The sequence below is a fragment of the Lissotriton vulgaris genome, chromosome 6 (genome assembly GCF_964263255.1).
Source record: "Lissotriton vulgaris chromosome 6, aLisVul1.2, whole genome shotgun sequence".
Taxonomy (NCBI): domain Eukaryota; kingdom Metazoa; phylum Chordata; class Amphibia; order Caudata; family Salamandridae; genus Lissotriton; species Lissotriton vulgaris.
The window spans coordinates 81,954,413-81,975,647 of NC_141694.1; the positions used below are offsets into that span (position 1 = coordinate 81,954,413).

Genomic DNA, 21,235 nt, shown 5'->3' on the forward strand with positions numbered 1-21,235 from the left:
CAGGTGATGAGACCAACCCAAGCCCTCTGCTATTTGGACCCCTAGGTACGTGAACTCCCTAACCACCTCTAGCTTAGTATTGTTCAAGAATACCCTGGGGTGAATTTTGCGGCGCGGGGAGAAGACCATTAGTTTCGTCTTGCCCACGTTTACTTCTAGACCGTGCTCTTTACAAAAAGCATTGAATATGTTTAATGCACGCTGTAACCCTACAGGAGTCTTTGACATGATTAGGGTATCGTCAGCGAACATCAGGATCGGGACCCTGACGCCCGCTAACGAAGGTGCATCTACACCCACATCTAACATCCGCTCCACAATCCCATTAATGAATAAAGAGAAAAGTAGGGGTGCCATGGCACAGCCTTGGCGGACCCCCATTTCTACCGAGAAGTCCGATGTTGACTCGCCATTCCCTCCCCACTGAACTCTTGCGAAATTGCATTCGTGCAATCGCATGATTAAGGTGAGCAGTTCAACCGGAATGCCTAGCTTTTGCAGGACCAGCCATAACTTGTACCTGGGGACCAAATCAAAGGCTGCCCGTAGGTCGACAAATGCGACATACAGGCAGCCCTTGCCAAGCAATACTGTCCTCCACCGCAGTATAGTGAAACGGAAGACCTGATCAATTGTGCTGGTGGCCCGCCTAAATCCTGCCTGATAGGGGGAAAGAGCATTGTTATCATCCACCCAGTCCATAAGCTGATTTACAACCATTTTCCCCATTACTTTTTGTATGGTTGCTATCAGGCTTATAGGCCTGTAATTGGCTGGGAGAGACCGATCTCCTTTTTTGTAGATGCGTATGATGATTGCACCTTGCCAAAGCTCAGGGACCACCCCACCCTTGGCGATGGCATTTCCCAGCAGAAAAATATACCTCGCCCATCTCTTCATGTCGTGCTTGAAGACATCCGAGGGTATCCCGTCTAGCCCTGGAGCCCTCCCACATTGGACAGTGCAAATTGCATTTTCGACTTCCTTGAGGGAAAACAGATTGTCAGTAGCAAAGACTGGCGATGTGACCTCCCCCATCCCAGCATACTTTATTTCTGCGTATTGTGGTCTGAAGTACTCGACCCAGGCTTCTTCAGCTACATTATTATCGGGCCTTGCAGGGTTACCTCCTCTACCCCACTTTATAATTTTCCAGAAAAGCCTAGAGTCCTTACTACTAGAAGCCTCCTTTAACTCTGCCCAATGGTCTTCATCCCATTTCCTCTTTGCCTGGGAAATGGCTGCTTTATACGATTTCCTAGCCGCACTAATTGCAGCCCTGTCTCTTTCTCTAATAGCTTGACCCAATGTCAATCGGGCAGACCTACACCGGCAATTAAACCACCTAGCAACTTCCGGGGGGTTTTTCCCTTTATTATTTTTTGACTGTATAAAACATGGTTTTAGGAGGGAAAAAAACTTATTATGGATATCTGTAATATCCCTGGAACCAGGGGTTGTAGATTCTACCGCTTCCATAGAGGACATTGCCTTATCCACCTCAACATTAATGAAGGTCGTTGTTCCTTCATTTGCCAGTACCCTTGGCCATTTTAGCCTTCGCATATCATTGGCCATTACTGGGGTATGGTCATTTCTTGTGTGCATGTTTTGGGGTCCAACATTCCACCATCTATGGGTCACACAAAGGGGATTGTGATCGCTTTCTAATCTGGGCTTAATGACCATATCAAGATCTCCCTGCCAAAGCGGGAGAATACATATTACATAATCTATTCTACTCCTGCTATGGCCATTATCAAAGGTGCAACCGCCCTCCTTGTCCCCTGGTGTTCTCCCATTCAGGGCTCTTAGGCCAAGCTCCATACACATAGCATTTAGTAGCAGTATATCCTTCGTCCACCGCTTGACAGGATTTATACACAGAGATGGTACTCCCCAAAGAGTGTCCTCATCCTGTCCTAGGGGATCGTTTGTACTGTCTAGAGGTTCGAAGGTCCTGTTTAGATCCCCGGCTACTACTACCCTGTTGTCTTGGGACTTAGTTTCTAGGGAGGCGGACAACGCCTCTAAGGTGGAAGAGCTAGCTGAATTAGTGCCTCTTGCGTAGATATTATACAGGTCAATCACATCCCCCTTTTTTGTTGAAAATCTTAACAGTTGTAAATCACTAATACCCAGGTCCAACACTTTAATAGAGATTTCTAGGTCCTGCTTTATCCATACCGTAAGCCCTCCCATTGGTCGACCCCTACCTCCTCTAGAGGCTGGTATTGAAAAATGTAAGTAGCCACGGAGGAAAACAGGGTCACAAGCCCATGTTTCTTGAAAGCAACACACATCAAACCCATTGTTAAAATCTACCCAAATTTGTGAGTCTAACTTGCTTCCCAGCCCAGCAATATTCCAGGATAAAAGCATACCAAAGCTAGGCTCGTCCCCACATGATTTATTTATATTGGAACATGGTTGAGGAATCATTGAGCTTGCATCATTCCCTGCAAGACTATCGGTTATCCTCACATAACCACCATCTATGTCATCATCCTCATTTACAGTAGATGTGGGTAACTCCCCTGCTCCGTCGTTGACATTTGCTTCCCCACCTCCTTCCGCCACAATCATACTCTCGTTACCAATATTCCTGACATTTGGCATTGGACCAGCATTAACATCGAGTTCATCACAACCCCCTTGTTTATTCCTACTACTTTCTCCCCTGCTATTGCACATGTATTGAAGCGTTTGTCAGCATCCCCACCCTTGATCTTGCCATCCAACCGGGGGGTTGTAGTTCGGGCCAGTGATATAGTTTTGGCACTGTGGCAGTGGAGCCGGTGTGGGAATCCTTGGCCATGGGAAGTTGGAAGGGCATATGTGCTCATTAAGCAGGCTAGTCGATACACTAGTTGGGCGAGGATAGAAGAAAGTAAGGTCAACAATTCCAATTCCTCCCTTGTTTGTGCCCCATCCCTGTCTAGTTATCCATCCTGCCACCCTTGGATCTTGAAAATTAACCACAATACAATCCCCCCCAGGCTTTTGGTTGTATAGCCTAATCTATTCTCCTTACCCCCAGGATTAGACCATCAACTTCTCCTGGTAGAGGCCGGTTCACCCTTAGCCAGTGCATAACCTTGTTTTTAAGCATCTGGAAGGTTTCTCTCTGTCCTGCTGGTAGTGGTGGGACATTTATGAGGACTGCTACAAAGGGGAAGGAATCTGGGGTAAGGTTCATGGGGGGTTTCTTATGGGGTGGCTTTATCGGGGGTGGTGGGATCGATTTGGTAGCTATAGGAACAGGGCGGGGTGCAGGTTTATTTGCTATGGTCTGGTTATTAATTAGTGGGGTAGGTGCTGGAGCAGTGCCTACTGTAGGACACACGTTACCCACTAGTCCAGCAGTAGGCAGAGGGTTTAGAGTTGGAGGCGGTTGCTGCGCCTCAATCAGAGCTGGAATTACAGTGTTAGTGGGATTTACAGCAGGACCCGGTGGTGCTAATTCAACAGGCTTAGATGGTCTTTTTGCAGCCGCACTACCTGACTTGGATGGCAATGGGGAGTTAGTTTGTTGCCTTCGTCCCTTTTCCTGAATTACACAATGGGTGTTGTTCTGGGGCTTACTACTTCCGTCCACCCTTACTTGAGTTTTTATCAGAGCTTTTGTTGAATAAAAATTGTCTAGTGTTACCTGCTCAAAATGGTCTAGCCGGTCAGAGAGCTTACTAATTCGTTCCTCTATAGGGGAGAGAATTGATCGTAGCAACTTTTCTAAGTCGGGAATCAAATTATAAAGGGGTGTTAGCTTGTAATCCATTGGCAGACCAGTCACTGGAGATTTAATACTACTAGGATCTGGGCTGTCTAATAGGACAACATCCCCGTCTTGTACACTTCCCATACTACGACGTACTTCAGTAACAGCCTTCCTAGGGCACGTACTTTTATGTACTTTTCTATGTTTGTGTGTGTGGGGGTTTAGCAGAGTGACATTTTCTTAGTGCAGTAGTCCTTTTTCTTTTCGATCCAAGTTTGGGTTGGGGCAAGGGAACCTGGGCACATGATTCTGCTGTAAATATCGTGGGGTCAATATGGCTCACACAGGGAGAAATTAGTTCAGTTAAAGTGTCCTTGTTTGCTTTCTTAGTGGGTACATCATGATTTTCGGCTACAACAGGGAGACTTACCGAGGATAAAGGTGTTACCAGTGCAGGATAGATTTGTGCGGGGCGCTTGTCTACAGAATTTTTAAGAAGTTCAATAGACAGTCTACGCTCAGCACGCCTCTCTGCAAGTGTTATCTCTTTATCAATATTTTGGGGTGGGCGGTTAAAGAAGAATTTATCCAACGGTCCAATTACCAGTGGTCCAGTCTCAGCAGGTGGGGTCGTCGGAATAGTAATACTTGGGGATACAGACATTGTTATTATGATCACCAACCTTGTTACAAAGTACAATAAAAGGCACTTATCTGTCGCTTAATGCTATATATTCCGTTAAGGACAATGTCAGAGGACTGGCCCAGCCCGGCCTCCCTCGGCCCCGGACGGCCACAGACGGTCCCGCCCTTGTCCCGGGCTTCTCCCGGCGCCCTCCCCGCGCGCTCCCGCGCAGCGGGACTCGTCAGTTGTTGATATACTATCTAGGCTGGAGGAGGAGGAGCCTGCAGGGAGAGCGTCCCAGCTGGTAAGGATTGGGAGTTGTGGGCGCTCCTGGGACTTGTAGTCCTGCGCCCACAACACGCTCGCAGCCCTGCAGGTCCCAGCACACAGAGTCAATGTTCAATCAAAGCGCTGTTTGGAGATGGCCTCGGGCGAAGCGGGACCCGCGCAGCGGGTTCCGCGAGCAGTTTCCTGGAGAGGCAAAGTCAGCTTCAGAACCACAGCAAGCCCAGCGTGGAAACAGCAAACGACAAAGGAATCCGCCGGTGCTAGTAAGGAGGCGGCTTATTACCGCGTTGAGAGACCAGGGAGGAGCCTGCAGGAAGAGCGTCCCAGCTGGTAAGGATTGGGAGTTGTGGGCGCTCCTGGGACTTGTAGTCCTGCGCCCACAACACGCTCGCAGCCCTGCAGGTCCCAGCACACAGAGTCAAGGTTCAATCAAAGCGCTGTTTGGAGATGGCCTCGGGCGAAGCGGGACCCGCGCAGCGGGTTCCGCGAGCAGTTTCCTGGAGAGGCAAAGTCAGCTTCAGAACCACAGCAAGCCCAGCGTGGAAACAGCAAACGACAAAGGAATTTTAACTAATAGTTGGGTGGGCGTTTCTTTTTAATGAAGAATATTGTGATCACATGAAGGGGTGGATACCTCAATTTCTTAAGGAGAACGTAGCAAGTGCCAGAATCGATGTCGTTTGGGACACACTTAAAGCGGGAATAAGGGGGGAAACACTTAAGGGGGTCATTAGGATGAGGGGCGGACTTAGTCCGCCCGCCATCCTATCGGAAATCAGGACTGCCCGCCATAAGGGCGGGGGTCCCGTGGGGGTATTAGGATGTGCCCGCCACAGTGGCGGGCACATCCTGCATTTTTATCATTGTGGCGGGCGGTGCTCTCAGCACCGCCCGCCACAATGATAAAAATGCACATTTGCATTTACATTAACAAAGCGGCAGGCACCGCGCGGTGCCCGCCGCTTTGTTAATGTAAATGCAGGGGGTACCACAGGTAATGCACCCCCCACCTGTCCTTCACTCCGGGGGCCCGCAGGGGGCCCCCGAAGTGAAGACCGCATGCCTTTTTTGGGCAATGCTAATATGGCTGGCGGTGTCTAATAGACACCGCCACCATATTAAACATTTTCTGCCCCGGTATTTTTGAATCGGTAAATGCTATGTGGATAAAAAAATCGATAAAAAATACCGAATCGTTAAGATTCGATATTTACCGATTCGGTAATTGCCATGTCAATTACCGAATCGGTAAATACCGATTCGGTAAAATTGGGAAAGAGTCAAGGGTGGCAGGGTGGCACTTTGACACCCTGTTGCACCCCTGAATAGTGCTGGTGTGCACATGTGGCATTCATACATGCCCTAAGGGCATGTGTGTCTGCCACATGGCACTGGTGTAAATGCACACATTTGCATTTACAGAAGTATTCCTTATTTACCACCAACTAATAGTTGGTGGTAAATAACGAATCCTTAAGGCACAGAAGCACTCTTCAAAGTGCTTCCAACATGTCATTTACCGATTCCGTAGATACCGAATCGGTAAATGATGATTCGGTAAATACCGAATCGGTAAATACCGATTCCGTATTTACTGAATCTGTAAATTTGCCATCTACATAGGAAAAGGGGCAACTTTGGCCTCAATTAAAAGTGGTTCCCCCCTCGACCCCGCACCCCTCCGCTTCCTGAAAAAAGTGTCTAGCACCATAATCCCCCCCCCCTCACGGCTCTAATTAACTCCTCCCTTTCGGAGGGCACAGTTCCCCACAGCTGGAAAGCGGCAGCAGTTAAAGGCCTTCTAAAAAAACCCTCCCTAGACCCGCAGGACCTCTCCAACTATAGGCCCATCTCCCTTCTCCCAGGAAACAGCAAGATCGCTGAGAAGCTGGTAAACAAACAACTGTCACTTTTCCTAGAGAGCAATAACCTATTAGGGGTCTCCCAGACAGGGTTCCGTCCAGGTCAGGGCACTGATATCGCCCTCCTGGCAGCAGTGGAGAAGGCCAGAAGCATTCTGGATACGGGAGGATCAGTGGCAGTGATCCTCCTGGACCTCAGTGCGGCCTTCGACACTGTAGACCATCCCACCCTAATCCAACGACTGGGAGAAATTGGATTAAAGGGTATGGCCCTGAAGTGGCTAAAATCCTTCTTATCAGGACGTTCCTTCCAGGTTTGGGAGAACGACAGCCACTCACCTATCATCCCCCTCCGATGTGGAGTACCGCAGGGCTCATCCTTGAGCCCTACGTTATTCAACATGTACATGGCCCCACTGGAGAAGAGGGTCAGTTCGTTCGGCGTGTCAATTATCAACTACGCCGACGACACCCAGTTGGTTGTAACCCTTTCACACCCCTACCATCCCCCCTCTGATCTCCACAGTTGTCTCTTCGAAGTCCACCGATGGATGAATCTTTCATCGTTAAAGCTGAACGGGTCTAAGACCGAGATACTCATGCTGGGTCACAAGGGGCCTTCACTGCCACTTCACCTCTGGCCCAGCTGCTTGGGTGACCCTCCCGCACCCAAGGACGAGGTTAAAAGCCTAGGCGTGTGGATCGAGAAGGACATGAGCTTCAAAACTCAGGCAAAAAAGACGGCAGGGACATGCTTTGGTTTACTCAGAGCCTGTAGGAAGATCTTCCCCCTGCTCCCCGAAAACGCAAGGAAGCTCCTCATTCAGGGTCTAATCCTGGCGAGATTGGACTACTGTAACGCCATCTACCTGGGAGCTCCCGAAGCCACCCTTAACACGTTGCAGAAAGTCCAAAACGCCGCTGCCCGCCTACTTACGGGCACACCTGCAAGATCCTCTGCCAAGCCAGCTCTCAAGTCTCTGCACTGGCTCCCAGTCAGAGAAAGGGTAGTTTTCAAGGCCCTCTGCTTGGCCCACAAAACCCTCAACAATAACGGCCCCCCCCTTCTCAAGGAACTCCTAATCCCCTACAAGGCGGAAAGAGATCTCCGGGCCAGCGGAGAAAATCTTATCTCAGTCCCCAGAATCAAAAAAGCCAAGACCGGTGGCCGTCGCTTCTCGGTCCACACGGCCAAACACTGGAATCACCTACCACGAAGACTGAGGACAGAATCGAACTACCTCCAGTTCAGGAAATCTCTAAAGACTCTCCTTTTTCCTCAAACATAATTTCGTTAGACGGCTAAAACCCCTGGAGAAGCAGGTCAGCGCTGGGATGCTCATTGAGTTACTACGCGCTTTACAAAACCATTAAATAAATAAATAAAATAAATAAAAGCCTATTACTGGTCGTTAACGGCCTTCCTACATCTGGCCCCAAATGTCTTGAAAGAATTGAAGACATATTTTCCAGATTTATCTGGGGATATGCGAAGCCTAGAAGAGCATTCAAATGTCTCTCTTTACCCAAGGAAAGGGGAGGGCTCGCCCTACCAATATCAGACTTTATTGTTCGGCCACTATCATACTGTATAATTTAGTTCTTATCCAGGAAAAACCAAGAGAAAACAGGACAGAAGAGATACCATCTCCACTTGGGGATAGAAGCAGTGGGGTGGGTCTGGCGGCACCTGAATGACAATCACTTCAAGAAAGTCCGTATTAAAACACTACAAGGCGGATGTAAGAATATGAAATCCATTTGGAAACTCATTGGGATGGGCCGCCTGAATTTTTATACACCACTCTGTTATAATCCTATCCTGCCTGAGATTTTTAAAAACTCTATAATAGAAAGATGGAGTGAAGTCAGTCTGACTAAACTTAGAGCTTTTTTCTCCAACAGGTCTGGTTTCGTTTGAGAACCTTAGAGAATGGTATGGGTTAGATAGGAGAGATTTTTACAAGTTTTTACAAATTCAAGACTTTTTGATTAAGAAAGGGGGTGGCCCGGTAGGGTTCACTATTATTGAAATTATAAATAAACTTAGAAAGAATAGAGATTTGTCTATTGGTGTGGTCTATTATTTTTTAAATTCATTAATGCCAGATGACATGGAAAGCCGAGCTTTAAAAAGGAATGCAGAGATTGGTACCCCAGAAAACTTATTTTTCCTCTCAGCTAATTTAGCACTGAATATTTTAGCACCAGCCCAACCTCAGGCACAGTAGTATAAGTCACTAGAAGTCATGCTTCTCGCTTGATTACACCCCCAAGAAAATTGCTAAATGGAGAGCAGGGAGAGGGACTGTTTGTCCTCGCTGCGCTCTATATCTAGCAGATCTAAGCCACATATTTCCCACCTGTGATGCTTTGGATAACCTAAAATGAGAAATTACTGTCTGCTCCCTTTCTCCGACGTTAATTGGACTCGGGGTAGATCAGGATTTACAGGGGAAGCCCGGAGAGAAATTTGTGGTTATTGGCATGGCAATCCTGCGCCTATGTTTAGCATCGGCCTGGCTGGATCCAAATCCACCAGGGTTTCAGCAATGGATCTCCCGACTACTTGCGAATTATAACCTGGAAAAAGCTATTTATGCAAGGAGGGGACTAAGCTCCCGAATTAAAGGTTGGGAAATCTGGGCTCCATTGACTAGATGGTTAGAGAATAATGAGTGAATGATTAAAAGTAACTCAAAACCTACATTTGAATCTGGAAACTTACCAGAGGCTGACCAACTCCCAGGTGGGTGGGGTTCCATAGGCGGGGGGGGGGGGGTAAATCATGGGGGGGAAACATTATGAATACATTATTCTTTTGTTTTCCTTTTGTTCATGATTCATTTGTCACACATATTGTATGGTACAGTCTAATATATTTGTACAATTTTTGCATTAATAAAAAAAAGAGAAGAAAGTGGAGAGGTACAATCCTGTGACTAAGACATTGTTAACTACTACTGGAGAGGGAAAGAGTAGCCAGTTTACAGAACTGTAGGCTGTGTAACAATTATTACCTGGAAAGTGTTTTATTTACACAGACTCATGATCTACTGCTAATGGGTTGGCTACCTGGCTTCCCACATGGCATGTCCATAACTGGATGATACATTCAAAACAGGTGTGGGTAAAGAGTTGAGGTAATAGATATGGGAAATTTAACCACAAAAAACAGTTACCGTACATCAGGTAGATGCCCTCTGCCCAACAAACTCATTAGAACAGTGATGTAATTCCTTTGCTGACAAAAAAGCCAAAAACTTTTAGGCCAAGGTGGCGAAACAGCATTCTCATTTGGTGGGAATAGCTAAGTGGGCACACCAAAAATGTGGACACATGAGAGAGAAAGCCACTAACACGTGGGCATAGATTAGAGGGATGCATATACCCCTAGGTTTGATAAAAATTGCAATTATGCAATGTCCCATTTGTCAGCATACACGACATAGACCAGTTCCACAAGTGGTGAGAGGTCAGCTAGGTATGGGAAAGCTACCAGGACAGATATCGCAGATCAACTACATTGGGCAAATGCCAAATACAGTGGATACATCAGATCTCTTACTACCCCCAAGCTGCGGGCCCGATTGAGAAAATGAATTGATTGTTGAAAGCTCAGCTGAAAAAATTGTCAGAAAGGTCATTTAAAGGTTGGATAGATTACTTGCATGATGCATTGTTAATTATGAACAAGAGGCCTTTGACAAATGAAGAAATTCCATTGATGCAAATTTTGATACCAGCTTTGCAGATTCAGTCTCACGTGGCCACTAGCACTGTCTTGTACTGGGAGACAACCCCCAGAGCCCTAGCTCTATATCGTGCCACCCCAGATGCTGCAATTCTTGATTTACAAGCTTTACAGATGAACAGACTGAAATTCAGAAATACAGCTTTAACTGAAACATAGGTTGGAATTCAGATTCTCCTGCAGCATTTTGGATTGATTGTGCCTCAATCACAGCTTACCTTAAAGGGCATTCAAATTCTAGGAGGGGTAATAAACTCTGATTACCAAGGTGGATAAAAGTGATCATGTTGAACAGTGGAGACACTGATTTAGTAGTGCATCCCGGAGATCGTGTTGCCCAGATTATCATTGTGCCAGTCTATGGAGGAATTGTTAGGAAGGGGACTGACCCAGCCCTTCTTACTGTACGAGGGAAGGGAGGGTCTGGCTCCACTGATATCAACTCAGGAGCCAAAGTAAGGATCGAATCCCCCAACAACCCTCCTGAACATGCCAAAATCATAGCTACAGGGAAAGACAACATTCTAGTTGTAATGAGACCTGGAGTGGAGAAATGGGAACATGTGCCTGCTGATAAATGTTGTTTGCAAGAATGATAATAATTGTTTTTGCTCTGTTTCTCTAGAGCAATGCTTGGCATGTATATGTCCTGATTACAGTGTTTGGACTGTGTTTGGGTGAGTAAGGAGGGAACCGGGAAGGTCCAGGGATACCCACAGCCAAGGGACTCAACCGCCAGTATTAATTACATGTTTCATTACCCAAGGGATGGCTCTTTTCGTGTGACAATATGTCTTACACCTATATACCCGTGAACCTGACTGGAGAAATATGTGCCTTAACAGCAGCTGCAGCCCATGCAGTTAAGAGCGGTGAGGCGGTGGGGCCGGGTGACGGGGATTTCCACAGACGATGATGAGAGAAAATTAATTATCTGTTTAATTTTCTCTCTGCGTCGTCTGTCAAATTCCCCCTTCACACTGCCCCACCGCTCTTACCAGCATGGGCCGCCGCGGCACCCTAGCTATACTAGAGATGCATCTAAATTGTCTGAAGACTGTGATTCTGAAATTACCTTGTTATCCAAAACGTAATATATTAGTCTAGCTACAACCATAGTAGCCGTTCCTGGATTAACTGTATACAATACTAGGATAATAAACAAGCTTGCATGTTTAATGGTGAAAAAATAAATGAAACTTCTACAGCTTTAGCTAAATTGCTATTGGATGTTCAAGGCACAAGAAAAGCTGCTTCCCAAAATAGGGCTGCAATTAACTATTTGCTTTCAAAACATAACCATAGCAGTGCAAAGTTTGAAGGATTGTGTTGTTTCAATTTGTCTGACCATTCCACGTCCATCCATTTGCATCTTAATGCATTGCATGAAATAGTAAACGGAGTGAAGCAAGATGTGGACACGGGTGGGCGGATTAGTTATTTGGATGGTTGCCTGATTTTGGGCAAATGTGTTACATTTCAAGTATAATTTGTGTTTGATATTTATTTTTTGCTTTATGCAATGTGTGCCTAACTTTATACCTTTGGTTCATCCTAGAGCTATGACTTTTACACTTATGAGTTATGCTAATTTTTATTCTACCATCAAGGGGTGGAGCGTAATGCTACAGTCAGTTTTACATTGTGAGATCATATACTGACCATTGACTCCATTTTACTTGAACTATATTTTGTGAGCCCAGTTTCATCTTGTCTGACCCTGCTTCTCAGCTGCGAATGCAGGCAGGACCAAGGCCCACATGCATCAAGCACTTTTTCATTCGCAAACGGTGCGATTCCTTAAAATCGGCCGTTTGCGAATGCAAAAGTGCTTTTTGGGATGCATGAAGCAATTTTAGAATTCGTAACATGTTTGCGAATTCTAAAATTGCGGGTGCTTTTAAGAAGTCGCAGATGTGCGATTTCTTAAAAGCAATGCATCATTGTTTTAAAAAGTGAAAATTCGCAAATAGGGTGCCAAATTTACCGAGTGGTTGAACCACTCGGTAAATTTGGAAAAAGTGTTTAAAATGTTGAAAATGCTTTTTTTTCAACATTCATGTTACGGACACACATGTCCTTAGGACATGTGTGTGTGCAACATGATGCGAAAAATACATTTCAGGGGTGCATGGGGGGGTCCTTTGGACCCCCCCCCCCTGCACCCATGAAATTTTCTGAGTGCCACTCGCAATTTGCATTGACTCCTATGGGCCTTTTGGCCCAAAGGAATCAATGGGAATTGCCAAAATTAACTTAAGAATTCGGTATTTCTTTGGGATTCGGTAAAAATTGCGATTTTTACCGAATCACAAAGAAATACCATGCTTCTCGCTTGATTACACCCCCAAGAAAATTGCTAAATGGAGAGCAGGGAGAGGGACTGTTTGTCCTCGCTGCGCTCTATATCTAGCAGATCTAAGCCACATATTTCCCACCTGTGATGCTTTGGATAACCTAAAATGAGAAATTAGTGTCTGCTCCCTTTCTCCGACGTTAATTGGACTAGGGGTAGATCAGGATTTACAGGGGAAGCCCGGAGAGAAATTTGTGGTTATTGGCATGGCAATCCTGCGCCTATGTTTAGCATCTGCCTGGCTGGATCCAAATCCACCAGGGTTTCAGCAATGGATCTCCCGACTACTTGCGAATTATAACCTGGAAAAAGCTATTTATGCAAGGAGGGGACTAAGCTCCCGAATTAAAGGTTGGGAAATCTGGGCTCCATTGACTAGATGGTTAGAGAATAATGAGTGAATGATTAAAAGTAACTCAAAACCTACATTTGAATCTGGAAACTTACCAGAGGCTGACCAACTCCCAGGTGGGTGGGGTTCCATAGGCGGGGGGGGGGTAAATCATGGGGGGGAAACATTATGAATACATTATTCTTTTGTTTTCCTTTTGTTCATGATTCATTTGTCACACATATCGTATGGTACAGTCTAATATATTTGTACAATTTTTGCATTAATAAAAAAAAGAGAAGAAAGTGGAGAGGTACAATCCTGTGACTAAGACATTGTTAACTACTACTGGAGAGGGAAAGAGTAGCCAGTTTACAGAACTGTAGGCTGTGTAACAATTATTACCTGGAAAGTGTTTTATTTACACAGACTCATGATCTACTGCTAATGGGTTGGCTACCTGGCTTCCCACATGGCATGTCCATAACTGGATGATACATTCAAAACAGGTGTGGGTAAAGAGTTGAGGTAATAGATATGGGAAATTTAACCACAAAAAACAGTTACCGTACATCAGGTAGATGCCCTCTGCCCAACAAACTCATTAGAACAGTGATGTAATTCCTTTGCTGACAAAAAAGCCAAAAACTTTTAGGCCAAGGTGGCGAAACAGCATTCTCATTTGGTGGGAATAGCTAAGTGGGCACACCAAAAATGTGGACACATGAGAGAGAAAGCCACTAACACGTGGGCATAGATTAGAGGGATGCATATACCCCTAGGTTTGATAAAAATTGCAATTATGCAATGTCCCATTTGTCAGCATACACGACATAGACCAGTTCCACAAGTGGTGAGAGGTCAGCTAGGTATGGGAAAGCTACCAGGACAGATATCGCAGATCAACTACATTGGGCCAATGCCAATTACAGTGGATACATCAGATCTCTTACTACCCCCAAGCTGCGGGCCCGATTGAGAAAATGAATTGATTGTTGAAAGCTCAGCTGAAAAAATTGTCAGAAAGGTCATTTAAAGGTTGGATAGATTACTTGCATGATGCATTGTTAATTATGAACAAGAGGCCTTTGACAAATGAAGAAATTCCATTGATGCAAATTTTGATACCAGCTTTGCAGATTCAGTCTCACGTGGCCACTAGCACTGTCTTGTACTGGGAGACAACCCCCAGAGCCCTAGCTCTATATCGTGCCACCCCAGATGCTGCAATTCTTGATTTACAAGCTTTACAGATGAACAGACTGAAATTCAGAAATACAGCTTTAACTGAAACATAGGTTGGAATTCAGATTCTCCTGCAGCATTTTGGATTGATTGTGCCTCAATCACGGCTTACCTTAAAGGGCATTCAAATTCTAGGAGGGGTAATAAACTCTGATTACCAAGGTGGATAAAAGTGATCATGTTGAACAGTGGAGACACTGATTTAGTAGTGCATCCCGGAGATCGTGTTGCCCAGATTATCATTGTGCCAGTCTATGGAGGAATTGTTAGGAAGGGGACTGACCCAGCCCTTCTTACTGTACGAGGGAAGGGAGGGTCTGGCTCCACTGATATCAACTCAGGAGCCAAAGTAAGGATCGAATCCCCCAACAACCCTCCTGAACATGCCAAAATCATAGATGCAGGGAAAGACAACATTCTAGTTGTAATGAGACCTGGAGTGGAGAAATGGGAACATGTGCCTGCTGATAAATGTTGTTTGCAAGAATGATAATAATTGTTTTTGCTCTGTTTCTCTAGAGCAATGCTTGGCATGTATATGTCCTGATTACAGTGTTTGGACTGTGTTTGGGTGAGTAAGGAGGGAACCGGGAAGGTCCAGGGATACCCACAGCCAAGGGACTCAACCGCCAGTATTAATTACATGTTTCATTACCCAAGGGATGGCTCTTTTCGTGTGACAATATGTCTTACACCTATATACCCGTGAACCTGACTGGAGAAATATGTGCCTTAACAGCAGCTGCAGCCCATGCAGTTAAGAGCGGTGAGGCGGTGGGGCTGGGTGACGGGGATTTCCACAGACGATGATGAGAGAAAATTAATTATCTGTTTAATTTTCTCTCTGCGTCGTCTGTCAAATTCCCCCTTCACACTGCCCCACCGCTCTTACCAGCATGGGCCGCCGCGGCACCCTAGCTATACTAGAGATGCATCTAAATTGTCTGAAGACTGTGATTCTGAAATTACCTTGTTATCCAAAACGTAATATATTAGTCTAGCTACAACCATAGTAGCCGTTCCTGGATTAACTGTATACAATACTAGGATAATAAACAAGCTTGCATGTTTAATGGTGAAAAAATAAATGAAACTTCTACAGCTTTAGCTAAATTGCTATTGGATGTTCAAGGCACAAGAAAAGCTGCTTCCCAAAATAGGGCTGCAATTAACTATTTGCTTTCAAAACATAACCATAGCAGTGCAAAGTTTGAAGGATTGTGTTGTTTCAATTTGTCTGACCATTCCACGTCCATCCATTTGCATCTTAATGCATTGCATGAAATAGTAAACGGAGTGAAGCAAGATGTGGACACGGGTGGGCGGATTAGTTATTTGGATGGTTGCCTGATTTTGGGCAAATTTGTTACATTTCAAGTATAATTTGTGTTTGATATTTATTTTTTGCTTTATGCAATGTGTGCCTAACTTTATACCTTTGGTTCATCCTAGAGCTATGACTTTTACACTTATGAGTTATGCTAATTTTTATTCTACCATCAAGGGGTGGAGCGTAATGCTACAGTCAGTTTTACATTGTGAGATCATATACTGACCATTGACTCCATTTTACTTGAACTATATTTTGTGAGCCCAGTTTCATCTTGTGTCTGTCTGACCCTGCTTCTCAGCTGCGAATGCAGGCAGGACCAAGGCCCACATGCATCAAGCACTTTTTCATTCGCAAACGGTGCGATTCCTTAAAATCGGCCGTTTGCGAATGCAAAAGTGCTTTTTGGGATGCATGAAGCAATTTTAGAATTCGTAACATGTTTGCGAATTCTAAAATTGCGGGTGCTTTTAAGAAGTCGCAGATGTGCGATTTCTTAAAAGCAATGCATCATTGTTTTAAAAAGTGAAAATTCGCAAATAGGGTGCCAAATTTACCGAGTGGTTGAACCACTCGGTAAATTTGGAAAAAGTGTTTAAAATGTTGAAAATGCTTTTTTTTCAACATTCATGTTACGGACACACATGTCCTTAGGACATGTGTGTGTGCAACATGATGCGAAAAATACATTTCAGGGGTGCATGGGGGGGTCCTTTGGACCCCCCCCCCCTGCACCCATGAAATTTTCTAAGTGCCACTCGCAATTTGCATTGACTCCTATGGGCCTTTTGGCCCATAGGAATCAATGGGAATTGCCAAAATTAACTTAAGAATTCGGTATTTCTTTGGGATTCGGTAAAAATTGCGATTTTTACCGAATCACAAAGAAATACCGAAAAAAATGATGCATAGCATTTTGCACTTCTTAATTTGCGATTCCTTATTTTTCGCAAATTAAGAAATGCAAAATGACACAATGATGCATGTGGGCCCAAGTTACTTGCGCACATACAGATTGTTTATGTTTCTCACTTCACCAAGCAAGAGAGATAAGCTGCTAGAACAGACGGTGGGTGCGTACGGTGTCCAAGGATGAGAATGTGAAGAATTCTGCTTCAGTTCTCATCGGAGCCTGGCCAGCTCCGTTGAGTGACCTCGGCGTAGAGAGTGTAGGCAGCACCTACAGTGCAGATGAAGGGAAGTCTCCCTCCGTGTTTGTAACAAGCATAAAGATGGAGACCTCTTGGCGCTTTGACATGAACTCTCCTGGGAGCAGATGCGCTGCCTAGGGCTTTTGTGCCCGAGACTGCCAACAGGTTCCCCAGCCGTGCTGGCAAGGAGGATGCCGGTAAAGTATTCCAAGTTCTAATTACTTACTCTTCTGTACATGCAGTTCTCTTTCTACGCATGTATTCTTGTGAATATACATGCACTATATGCATTTACTTTACATGTACATTATTGCCATTTGATTTATGCGAACATGCGGCAATAAATATCCCCCTTTACTTGGCAAACAAGTGTTGCACTTTGTTTACGTTGTATTTGGGTATTCTAAAGTGTGTAGAGTCCTATTTTGAAGAGTGCTCATGTTGTGTCTCGGTATTTTGAAGTCTTGTTCAGGTGTTCTGAAGGGAAAGCGATACAACACCTGAGAGAGGCACCGCTATCAGACGGCAGGAGCGTCCTGGGAAGGTGCCAGGCTCACACCATGCTCCAAGAGAAGCCTGTCTTAGCCAAGTGGGTGAGAGGGTCTGCAGCTGCTTCACAGGCCTGGCATGGTGTCCTAAGGGGAGCGGACAGCTCTGAACTTACCCGGCTAACCTCACAGGCAAGAAAGAGCGGGAGGAAGTGTAAGGTTTTTTTGGGGTACACATGGCAGGCATAAACCTACAGTCACTTGGGAGAGAAGCCTTCATGAAGAAATTGCAGGATGAAATGAATTTTCTTTTTCCTATCTTTCACCATATTAGTTGACATGCTCTAAAAGCTCGCTAAGAAACGAGGTGGGGAATGCTCAGAACACCATAAAAACTCTCACAACATGCCTTTTCCTTTTTCACACTTCTTTGAACTACTACAGTTTGGTAATAGTTCATCCCCAACACATCAATGAATGAAGTGAAGTTCACTGACCGTTTTTAGGAACCTTGCACAAGACAGCCTAAAGACAATAGGGTAAAAAGATAGAAAAACACACAAATAAAAAAGAAGAAGAACTAGAGAAAATAAGGAGTATTTTCAGATCACGTTACTTACCAGAGGCTTCTTGTTTTCTCCAAGGGTAGGAGTCATACAGTTCGGTCTGACAGAAGATAATCTAAAAAGGGAAAAAAGAAGGAAAGGATTCAGGCCTCCTCATGCCAAATTAAAAGGTGTTCCCTGGTCCTGCATTTATCTCTCTACACTGAAAGAGAAGGCAAGGGAACCTCCCGGCTACTATTAGCGACACAGGTTACCATGGAGGTATGGGACAGGGCGACAAAAGCGATGGGGTAGACACACCGGATCACTTGGGCAACGCCACTTTGGAAGGGGAGGTGGCTTAATGACTTGTGCAAACTGAAAGGGTTTGGGACCTGGGACTTGGTGGGCATCTCTACGGTAGACGATATTGTGGACAAAGGCAAACTCAAATCCTGGTCCACTCTCAGTACAGGGTACAGGCTTCACGGGTCCCAATTTATTAGGTACGCATAATTATATCATGCGTGGCTGGCAGAGGGTATATAGTGTGCAGATTTACCAGACTTTACCCCACTGGAGGGACGGTTATTACACAAGACTTGACAGAAAAAGCAGTCTCTCTTACATACAAAATGATAAATAATAACATACTAGATGACCGTAAGAAAATATGCAAGAGATGGGAGGGGGACCTGGGCTCCCTGGAAGACATCGACTGGGAGGCAGCACTGATGCACTCAAGAGAAGTGGCAATTAAAGCTAAACTGCGCCTTGTCCAAAACAAAATTCTACATAGAATATACTATGATGGAGAGAAACTTTATAAGATGGTCAGAGTGGAGACACCGTATTTTCTTCAATGCAGGGATGTCAAGGGTGATTTCCTTCATAGGATATGGTCATTCCTCGTTCTGCAAGCTTACTGGAGCGGGATTATTGGGGAGCTGAGTGTTGTGGTAGGGGTACCTCTGCCGACTGAGCCAGGGTTTGTCCTTCAGGGAAACCCGAACGACGTTGATGCCAATAGGGCTCAATTACTCTTTAGCTCTTTGGCCTGGTGGTGGCTAAACCAGATATTGCCAGATTTTGGGGGGCAGAAGAAATCTCAAGGATACAGGAGTGGAGGAATGGTATGGATCTCTATATGGCCGCAAAACGTACCACCTACTACAGCAGGAGATGCCCCCAAACGTTTTGTAAGGTGTGGGGTCCCTGGAGGTGTTGCCATGGGCTAGAACTGCTGGACGATGTACAGCATGGGTACTCATAATACGGCCTGCGGGCCGCCAGCGGCCCGACAAGCCTTCCCTGGCGGCACGCAAACCTTGCAGACATTGTACCCATGTTTTTGAAAACAATGTTTAAAGAGTGACTGCAACCAGAGCGCGACTCTGAGAGACTCGGCTGCTCTGTGTGTTAAAGATTAGACTGCAAACGTCAACATTATCGGCGCCATCTTGCCCCTTTCGAGCCCATTCGTGCGCGTAAGCGGCAGCCATTTTGAGCACCATGGCCTCCCTGCCCCTCGCTGATAGCCAGCGCGTCTCTCTCTCTCCTAACCTCGCAAGCATCCCCCGCACGCTGACAACCCCCGCTCTCTCATGCCTTGGGTCATAAACCCCTCTTCAGCGCAGCTCCGCCACAGAATCCCATCCTGTTCCCAGCGCGACACCTCCCTTCATTCCTTTCATGGTCTCAGATCCTTTTGATGCAAACCCCCTTTCCCTGTGTCCCCGTTTGTCTTCCTTGTTCCCAGGCCGCCACCTGGCCCTGCGGATACTGTTTATTACCCCGTACAGTAGGAAGCTTCCCCTCCCCATCAAAAGACCCTCGAGCCGATCAAAGCCCCCACCCTATGAGATCCGATCAACTCCACGCATTCCGTGAATCGGCGGAATGCCCTGCTGCGCGACAATCATCACCTGTTGTGACCGGGGTGGGGAATTCAACTGTAAATGTATGTGGGAACGGGCCTGAAGGGGAGATTCCGAGGATGTTCTTTCAAATATCAAAGTGTTGCGAGAATGTGTTACGTGCAATAAAGGTCATAAACCCTAGTATAAGAGGCCAGGCCTCAGAGATGTGGTTAGAGCACCTCGTGACGATACTTGCTGTCTGAATTGATGTGTTCTCCTCCGGAGAGAATAAAATCCACGTTTCCTGCCTTCCAGTCTCCAGCGCCTGCTTCTTCATTGATTAATATTGGTGGGTCATAGAGGCGACACCGCCGGGCAACATAAAGGGGTCTTTGGTTACTGGTTGTCTTTGAACCCCTTTTAACAATTGGCGTCCCAAGCGTGGGGCCCATCAGCGACTCGTGGATCCAGTGGGAGAGGTCCTGACGACAGAGTGAACGACTGCAACGATCGGAAGGTACCCTGTCCGATAGACCCTCGTCTGACAGCCGATCATCCGAACTTCACTGGTTCCGAACAGACCTCTCTCGAGTGATCTGCGGTCCTGACTGGGAACCATCAGGAGTGCCACGAGGAGTACGAAGAGAAGAGGACGATCGGGCGCTGGATTCGGAAGACAAGAAACTGTCCATGCGGTCCGGGTAAGGTCGTGTAAACACGACGAATTGCGAAAGTGATTGATAATTGATGAGAAAATACTAGTATTACTTTTTGTTAATTTATTTGGAGATTCACTGTCTGCAAACGGAGAAACAACAGGCTCTCCCTTTATAAACAGTGAAGGATAGGTACGCATCCGTCGGACCTATCTTTCTCCCCCACTGAACAATTGCCCCTCCCCCATTGATTAACTGTTATAGATTGTTTTCTGGAGATTCTCTGTCTGCAAACAGGGAAGAATAGGTCCCCTCTTTGCAGATAGTGAAAGGGTAGGTGACGCGGACCTTTGCGAGCCTACTTATTCTCCCCATTGACCATATTGATTTTTTATTTTTGACCTAACATTGATTGCTCAAGATTGGTTCATGAGGTATTCACTGCCTGCAAACAACGTAGAATAGAAATATTCTGTCTAGTCTTTGCACACAGTGATAAGATAGGTAGTGCTGACTATTATCCCCATTGTGATCTGTCATGCCTGTCTTCTCCCCACTGGTTAGTAGCCTGTTTAGCCCGGACCGCTTATTAGAGATGAACCATCCGGCTCCGCTGGAAGGCACCCCTAATAAGGACATGTTCATGAAGCATGGATTAATCGCTATAGCCTATAGCCAGCTGTGGCATAAATATACGAAAAAGGATCGAGAAAGTCAGTGGCCACTGATAGGATCCTTTGAAGACGATAAAATAAACACACTAGAAACAGCCCTTGGTAAAAACAAGACGACGCCCACTATGCTTGACAGCTTCGGCATGTGGCGAAAAGAAGCCGAACAACGTAAAAAGAGAACTGAGAGTAGGTTGGGAAAAGAGCTGCGGAAAGCAGCCCACCTAGCGGCCCAGAAACTAGAGAAAGAGATAAAAGAAAGAGAGGATACCAAACAGAAACTAGAAATAGAAACGTCAAGCCAGTGTCTGGTTAGAACACCCTCCACGCTCTACCCTGAATTACACTCGAAACAG

General features: G+C 45.8%; 1 protein-coding gene across 2 annotated transcripts in view; it reads right to left on the reverse strand.

Moving 5' to 3' along the window:
• The window catches only part of LOC147706829 (ATP-binding cassette sub-family C member 10-like), a 1,327,484-nt gene that overhangs the window by 1,277,561 nt on the left and 28,688 nt on the right, over window positions 1-21,235 (reverse strand). For both annotated transcript variants that reach the window (XM_086925963.1, XM_086925964.1), the window contains exon 2: window positions 17,769-17,829. The gene's annotated coding sequence lies outside the window, so the exon portion shown is untranslated. The remainder of the gene's footprint in view (window positions 1-17,768; window positions 17,830-21,235) is intronic.